This window comes from Fukomys damarensis, unplaced genomic scaffold, assembly GCF_012274545.1.
Source record: "Fukomys damarensis isolate Sample0158 unplaced genomic scaffold, DMR_v1.0_HiC HiC_scaffold_36, whole genome shotgun sequence".
NCBI lineage: Eukaryota > Metazoa > Chordata > Mammalia > Rodentia > Bathyergidae > Fukomys > Fukomys damarensis.
Window position 1 is genome coordinate 6,089,483 of NW_022900948.1, and position 8,425 is coordinate 6,097,907.

General features: G+C 41.0%; 1 protein-coding gene across 9 annotated transcripts in view; it reads right to left on the reverse strand.

Annotated features, from left to right (window-relative positions):
* The window catches only part of Mob3b (MOB kinase activator 3B), a 197,044-nt gene that overhangs the window by 142,321 nt on the left and 46,298 nt on the right, over positions 1-8,425 (reverse strand). For 4 of the 9 annotated variants that reach the window (XM_019207854.1, XM_019207858.2, XM_019207860.2 and 1 more), the window contains exon 2: positions 1,222-1,380. The exons of 2 other annotated variants lie outside the window; for them this stretch is intronic. The gene's annotated coding sequence lies outside the window, so the exon portion shown is untranslated. Of the gene's footprint in view, positions 1-1,221; positions 1,381-1,656; positions 1,717-3,894; positions 4,023-8,425 lie in introns of those variants that run through there. 3 more of the 9 variants (XM_019207855.1, XM_019207856.2, XM_019207859.2) reach the window with 2 other exon arrangements.

The following is an 8,425-nucleotide window of genomic DNA, read 5'->3' on the forward strand; positions in this document are numbered from 1 at the left end:
GAATAAACTGAGAAAAAGATAACAATGAATAAAGAAAAGAATAAATATGTCAATAAATGTATAAACACCCCTACCATTCAAAAAAATCTTTCAGATTAATGGGGAGAGGAGTTATGAACAACTTGACAAAATGACAGCAATAATATGGACAACTTAAAATAGTCTAAAGTCCTGGTAGTGTTTGATAGAAGAACAGTGATTTTGAATAATTTTTAAAATGTAAAAAGCTTAGTATGCATTTAATAAGTTTAGGGTAAGTAAAGGAGGAAATAAGGTATAAGAAATAAAATGTGAGCTGGGAGTGGTGGTGTATGCCTTTAATCCCAGCAATCGGGAGGCTGAGGCAGGAGGATCACTGTGAGTTCGAGATGAGCCTGGGCTACATAGTGAGTTGTCTCTCAACTACATAGTGAGACCCTGTCTCAAAAAACCAAAAAAAAAAAAAAAAAAAAAAGAAAGAAAAAGAAAATGTGTATCTTCCAAAGGAGTAGAGGGGAGGAAAAGAGAAAAAAATACTCAAATGAAACATGAACAAATAAAACCAGAGTGAATTTCGCCATTGGCAGATCTGCAATGAAAGAAATTCTTTAAAATCGCTTCTCGGCCTTTTGGCTAAGATCAAGTGTAGAAATTCTTTCAAATGTCCTTCAGGCAAAAGGAAGCTGACAGATGTAAGAGATATGAAAGGAGTTATAAGGAATAATTGCAAGATATAGGAAGATACACGATTCTGATATAAGACAGAAAGTGTAAATATATAGGTACATGATACAAGAATTAACTCTAAGAAAATAAAAGAAACAAGGCTTTGTGGGGTTTAAAAATGACACAAATCTCAAATACAACAAAATCTAGTTTAAGCAACTGAGGTGTAAGTCAGAAGCGTGTTGTTCAGAGGAAGGTAAAGATATTAAGTCCTTTAGGAATTCCTTTAGGAATATCTAGTATGTAAAAGATGCATGCTGTAATTACAAGGTTAATCACTAAAATAATATAAGAAACAATAGAATTTTTAGGGTGATTCAGAAGAAAAAATGAAATGAGACAACTAACTCAACCAATCCATATGAAGACAAAAAAGGAGAGAATAAACGCAGAAACGGTGAGTCAGAAAGCATAAAAAACTTCAGCACATGTAAATTAAAATCTATCGATAATTATAACAAATATAAATCAATTCTGTACTTCAGTGCAAAGATGGCCACAAGTTGAAATGCTTACTGGGGCAGAGTAGGTCACATAAATGGGAAAACGGCAAGTTCAGCAAAGCAAGAGCACTACGGAAATGGCGATGATGTCTTCAGGGTCAGGGAGGCGGCAGAGTGGTGTCGGCTGGGCTGAAATGGTGAGAGACTCCGTTTGCAGTCTCCCGCACGGTCGCTGCATGGGAAGACAAAGCCACTGTCACAGAAGACAACTTTCCAACAAATCCAGAAGCTCAGTTTTATGGAGAATAGAATTTTCAGACATTGGTCACTCACTTAAAAAAAAAGCAAACACACAGAAGAGGAAGAGAAAAAGATTAATCTAGTGAATGAAATAAGGGAGATGAGAGGAAAGAAAGAAAAACCATGGTAAAATGCAAAAAACAAAATTATATAACAGAAGGAAAAAATCTTGTAAACCTTTGCAACAGGAATGGAAGCCATGGCTTACACTAGAGAGCTGCTGTGCTCTGCATCCTGTCATTTCCACCCTGTTCCACCGTATCATTTGGCTGAAGAGACCTAACATTAAAGAACAGTGCAAACACAGAATAATCCAAACAGAAAACACACGGAGCCCCGGTGGTCACTCTGAACTCAGAATAACTTCTGAATGTTTGCTCCTTCCGTTCTGCATACAACAAGTCTCCTCTAGGGCTTACCAGATACCTGGGTTTGTTAGCTGTTAGATAAAAAAAAATCATGACGCTAAAAGGAACCCTCCATGTCTGAAAGGACAGAGAAGAGAAGGAAGAAAAAAGGAAAGAAAAATCAGGGACATTCTCCGTGGGTTACTCTCTGCATCTGTTATTTGAGCCATTTCCTGGAATGTCGATATTTCACCATGGCCTATGAGGTAAGGTCTGAAATGTTCAGAGAGTCTTCCAAGGCCTTTTGGACCTGGCCTAGCTGCATCCTGGCCCCTCCCTCCACACAGCCAACCACGCTAGGTCCCTGCTAGGAAGCCTGTCTCCTGCTCTGGGGGCTGAAGCCCACACCCACTCCCAGGTGGAGCATTTCTAAAGGTGGCTGAGGCTCCTAATAGATACCTCTCTGTGAGAATGCACTGTGCATGGCTGTTTCCAAACTTAGTAAACTTGTAAATCTGCACAAATATATGTAATGCGACAAAGAATGCTGTGAATAGGCTGGCCTGATGGGGCTGTTCCTGGCAAAGGAACAGAGCCAAACGCTAGGTCCCTGCTAGGAAGCCTGTCTCCTGCTCTGGGGGCTGAAGCCCACACCCACTCCCAGGTGGAGCATTTCTAAAGGTGGCTGAGGCTCCTAATAGATACCTCTCTGTGAGAATGCACTGTGCATGGCTGTTTCCAAACTTAGTAAACTTGTAAATCTGCACAAATATATGTAATGCGACAAAGAATGCTGTGAATAGGCTGGCCTGATGGGGCTGTTCCTGGCAAAGGCAGGACCTGGACTCTTTTCCTAGAAGTCTTGACTGTGGACAGGGTCTCAGTGACCTGCCTCAACCATTGGAAAGTACAGCTAGTTAGGGTGCCTACAGTTTAACCTTTTTTTCCAGGGTGCACATGAATATTTCATGGCTTGAAGGAGACTATCTCCAAAATACAAAGAGAAACCCACAAAATTTGTAAATATTTAAGTGCATGTCTGCAAATGCATGATACTTCTCCAATTGTTACATCTATTGTTCAAAAATATTTCATTATGTATGAAAACAACTGATACACTAAATTTACTCTTTTTAATTACTTATAGTCAAACGATGTAAAAAGACAAACTATAAACATGATTTTCATTGCTTGCAGCAAAAATTTCATTTAATGTGGGGTGTGGGCGCACTTCGCTATGTTTGGTATGTGTGTGGGCACAAGAGAATTTAGGGCCCCAGAAAGGCTCAAAGACCTGGTCCTGTGTGCAGCTGGCAGGCACAGGGCACTGGTAGAGCCTGAACAGTGCAAGGAGGAACGGCAGGCAGCTGGTCACACCTGAGCTGGTCCATCCTTTGTTCCCACCCCTCATGAAATCTTTAACAAAACTACAGACCCAGGACAATGCTGATCTCCACTGGGTTTCGTACAGGACTCAAAACAGGTTACAGCTTTGAGTCCAGGTTGGATTCCGAGTGGGAATGAAGAGACTACATCATTCAGGATCAGGACAGAGAAACAAACCCAGGCCAGGGCAGGGTAGTGTGATGCTGAGCTCATAGGACCAAGCGTCAGGGTTCAAGCCAACTTCTACCTGAGTCTCTGAGAGGCAGGGATACCTTAAATATTACCTGCACTTCATAAGGTATGTGCTTCTGGAAATGCAGGGCCTTCAAGATTTTCTGGAGCCAAGGAGGGTTTGAAAAATAGAAGTGATTGGTAATGTTCATAAAGACTCTCAACCAGAAATTCACATTTAATTGAGAAAAAGGTTTAGGGCTAAGGAAGAAGGCTCTGATCCAACAAGGTCTCCCAGAGTTTTTAGAGCAACTTCCTGTTTACCAAGTCCATCTAGTTCCAATGGACATAGATATGTTGAAAACAAAACCAGAAGCTCAGGGGGAATAGCGAGCCAAAGGAAATGAACATTTCTCGTTGTGTAAAACTGAACCATGGGAAACAGAAAGCAGAGAGGCACCTTACAGTCTATTACTTAAGATTATTTTTACACTTAATAAAAAGCATAAAGAACTCGAAGAATATTTGCTACTAGCCCCAACCTGTAGTCACGGTAAGCTAGCCATATGAAAAGGGCACTACAAGGCCTCTTTGGGTGGTGGTCCTCAGACAGTTCCCTCTCCTTGCTTCAGACCATGTTCCTGCTGATCTTCAGGTCTACAGCACCTGCCTAGTGAAAAAATGGAAACAAAGTCTTTGTAAATAGGGGAGGGGCAGAGGGGTTGCAGGGAGGGCAGGGGAATGGGGAAAAAATAAGAACCAAGATAGATTACGTAAAGATACAAATTTCCAACGATGAATGTGATTATATTGTATACCTAAAATGTACCAATAAAAATTTTTTAAAAGCATCGACCCATTTAATTAAATGAAATTTTAATGTTCAGAAAGATAGTTTGCCTCACATATTTACATACAAGCAATGAATATAAACACCATTAGAACCTGATAAAACCTTCTCTCTATATTGATATCAGTGTAGATACAGTGCTTACTTGGGCAGTACATATACTAAAAACTGATTAAAAACAGCATGGTACTGGCAAAGAAACAGACCTGAGGACCAGTGGGTCAAGACTTTTAAAAGAAGATCTGGAGCCAGGCATGGTGGTGCACACCTGTAACCCCAGCACTTAGGAGGCTGAGGCAGGAAGATCGCTGTAAGTTCAAGGTCACCGGGCTTCATAATGAATTCCAGGCAGCCTGAACTGCACAGTGAGACTCCCCATTCTCATTCTGTCTCTCTTTCACACACACACACACACACACACACACACACACACACACACACACACATCTGGAATAAGAAAGCAAAACAGTTGTAACTATAGGAAAGAAAACGCATTCTGATTCTAGTTCAAATTCAATGCTACATTAACAACACACAGAAGTAATTAATAAAAGTAATTCCCCATGCCTTGGCCAGTCACATCCTATATGAACAGAAGCATAACTGAACTTGTCATAACTGTAGTCAATCATGTGGCATCCAAGTGCCAGAGTTTCATATTTGATTAATACTTCTACAAATTCTACTTTTAGACTACTACCTAATTTTCCAGCTTTGTATTAGTCTGATCTTCTAGTGAGAAGCAGAAACCTACCCAGGTTAGTATAAGGGGCCGGGGATTTAGCTCACTTGCATCATGCCTGCCTTGCAAGCACAAGGTCCTGAGTTCAATCCTTGGTACCAGAAAAAAAAAAAAAAAAAAATCTTCCCTTCTCGCAGGTTAGTGTAAAAATCAGGAGTAGTGGTATTTTAAAGGTGTAGTAACACAAAAGAAAATATGTCTTACATTAACATAAAGAAGAGATAAGCTGTTTTACGCATACTAGAAGGGGACCCAAGGCACCATAAGAATTCATAGTGCTGGGAGACCATTCTTGATGATGTTTCCTGAAGTCTTATTCTGTACTATCTTTTCTGCAGTGTTTGCAAAGCAGAGAGAGGAAGCTAGAGGTAGCGGCTCCTCTGCAGATCAGAGGACATATTTGCTGATCAGCACAGGGAAGAGAACCACCTCTTCCCAGAGATGTGTTTTAGATTGCAGGGTAATAAAGATAACACCACTGCCTCTGGAGGGGAGAACGGGAAGCTGCCCTCAAAAGATTGGGGTTTTCCTAAGGTCAGCTATGAAGCAGAGCCCGGGTCACAGAATTTACTCTGGCCCACAATCACACCGACCACTATGGGACTTGGGGGGCAAGGGAGGATGGACAGGAGCTTGATGTTCATGCTGCATCTGTACCCTGAATTATGAACTGAATTGACACATTTGGGCTCATTGTTTCCTTAGCAGCAATCTATTTTTTTTTAATTGAGTTTATTGGTACATTTTAGGCATACAGTACAGTTACATTCATTATGAAGATCTTGTACCTTTACATGACAGGTCTTGGTTCTCATTTTTTCCCCTTGTCCCTGCCCTTCCTTCACCCCCTCCTCCCCTCCCCATTTACAAGCTATTCATTTCCATTTTTTCATTTTCTCATACTTTTTCTTTTCCCTTATTTCCTTTCCTCTACCCTTCCCACTTTCCCTACACCTTTAGCTAGCCCTTTTCTTCCTATTTCACATTGTCAATTATGTCATTAGGATCTTACGTACTATTATAGTTTTTCACACCAGAGAAATTATTTGGTATTTACACATGTGTGACTTATTTATCATTTCCATTTTTTCATTTTCTCATACTTTTTCTTTTCCCTTATTTCCTTTCCTCTACCCTTCCCACTTTCCCTACACCTTTAGCTAGCCCTTTTCTTCCTATTTCACATTGTCAATTATGTCATTAGGATCTTACGTACTATTATAGTTTTTCACACCAGAGAAATTATTTGGTATTTACACATGTGTGACTTATTTATTTCACTTAAGAGTATATCCTCAATATGTATCCATTTTCCTATGAATGAATCTAATTTCTCATTCTTTATGGCTGAGTAGTACTCCATTTTATAGAAAAACCATATCTTTATCCAGTTTCCAACTGATGGCAAATGGGCTGTTTCCAAATTTTAGCTATTACAAACTGTGCCACTATAAACATAGGTGCGCATATATCACTGTGATATGATTCTTTTAATTCTTTTGGAAAGATACCCAGCAGAGGGATGGCTGGGTCAAAAGGAACCTCTAGTCCCAGCTCTTTGAGGTATTTCCTTATTGATTTCCATAGTGGTTGCACCATCTGCACTCCCAGCAACAATGGAGAAGGGTTCCTTTCTCCCCACAACTCCACCAACATTTGTTATTGTGAGATTTCTTGATAGCAGCCATTCTTTCTGGGGGAGGTGGAATCTCAGTGCTGTTTTCACCTGCATCTCTTGAAGGATCAGTGATGTGGAACATTTTTTCATATATTTACTTACTGCTTTTACTTCTTTGTCTGAGAAATGTCTGTTCATTTCAGATGCCCATTTCTGAATCGGGTCTTTATATTTGGGGGGCTGATTGTTTTGAGTTCTTTATATATTCTAGATAATAGTCCTTTGTCTGAGGAGCAGCTGTTATCAGCAATCTAATAGCTTTCCACTCCCAACTGCTATGTTGGGACTGGCAGACCACTCCCTCTTATAAGCAAGAGCCTACAGATCCTCACTTTTGTATCTGGTAGCAAAACAACTCAGCTATTTTGACAGATTCTTCATGTATATCTTTCTCATTTGGATACCATGTATCTTTTCTCTGCTTAATGGATGCTGCTAAAGTCATGGTATCTGCGTTCTTATAAGAGGGGTTTGCTCTAGGCTTCTTCCTTTAGCTTTCATGGCTGACTGCCTGATAATCTTTACTTTAATAAATCAGATTTCTGGGAGTAAGAGCCTATTGCACAGTGACCAGCCACAGTGCCAGGTCTGTCCGTGTGTGAACTGGCTTCGAATTTATTGAGGGCCATCTGTGATGACTGTGTACCCAGTGTCTCAGCCTCACACCAAGCCTACTGTCTTCTGCTCTGCATTGCCTGAGGCTGAAAGTCTGAAAACAACTTTTTTCTAGCCTCCTTTCCCACTGGTTTCCTGTTAGGGTTCACCTATGAGAGGCAGAGGACGAGCATCAAACATAATAGAGAAATTGGCTGCATTGAGTTCTAGCAGAGTGACTCAGCAGCTGTCACCAAATTCAGTGCAGTGTTCAGCTTAGCAGATATTGCACACTGCAAACATAACTTCGCACAGAGACCCAGTCAGTGTGCGACGGCATGCTGCCTTAGTTATACGGGACACACCGTAGCACCTCGGTCAGCACAGGAGGGAAAGCAATGCCTACAGGATGTACACGTGTCGTGGCTCCCGATACCTACTTTCCTTTTGCTAGGACTGTCATGGAGTTATAACCATTCCACAACGGGGGCTCAGAAGTGTTCCTACTTACTGTGAATGACTTGGTAACCTAGCAGAATAAAAGGGGGACATATGACATGTCCAAAGACGATGTCTGCTAGGGATTTTTCATAATTATGATCCCCCTTAGTGTAGAATATTACTTCTCGGGTTTCTTTCTGGCCATTTTGGATGCCTCGCCCCGCTCTTCTCCATTGTGTCCTGCTCACACTTGTCTTTTGGCCTTAGCACAGTCTTTGTCAACTGTAGCCCCTTTTATTTTTCTTAGTCCATCTCCTCTTTGACATGTGGTTTTCTCCCTTTGTCACTTAAGCTTCCTCAGCTATGCAGAGAAATCCAACAGAAGCCTTTTGTGTGTGGCATTCTGTCATCACTCCCCAGAGGTTCTAAAAGCAGCAGGTGCCTCTGCAAAGGCTTCTGTGTGACCTTAGACCTACATCCAGCAGCTGCTAATTCTGGGCTCTCACTCTAAAAAGCAGCAAAATAGATTTAATTAAAAAGCAAGTCTGGTGAGGTTAATTTCCACATCTTGAAAATAAAGCCACAATTGCCTTGGAATTTTCCAAAAACACACTAAGCTCATTTCTCTCACCAAAGGAAGACAGAAAGACTACGTTTTTTGGTATAGAATGCAGCTTATGGTGCAGGTGGGAAGATGTAGACTTCTGATGTGTGTGTGTGTGTGTGTGTGTGTGTGTGTGTGTGTGTGTGTGTGTGTGTGTGTGTGTG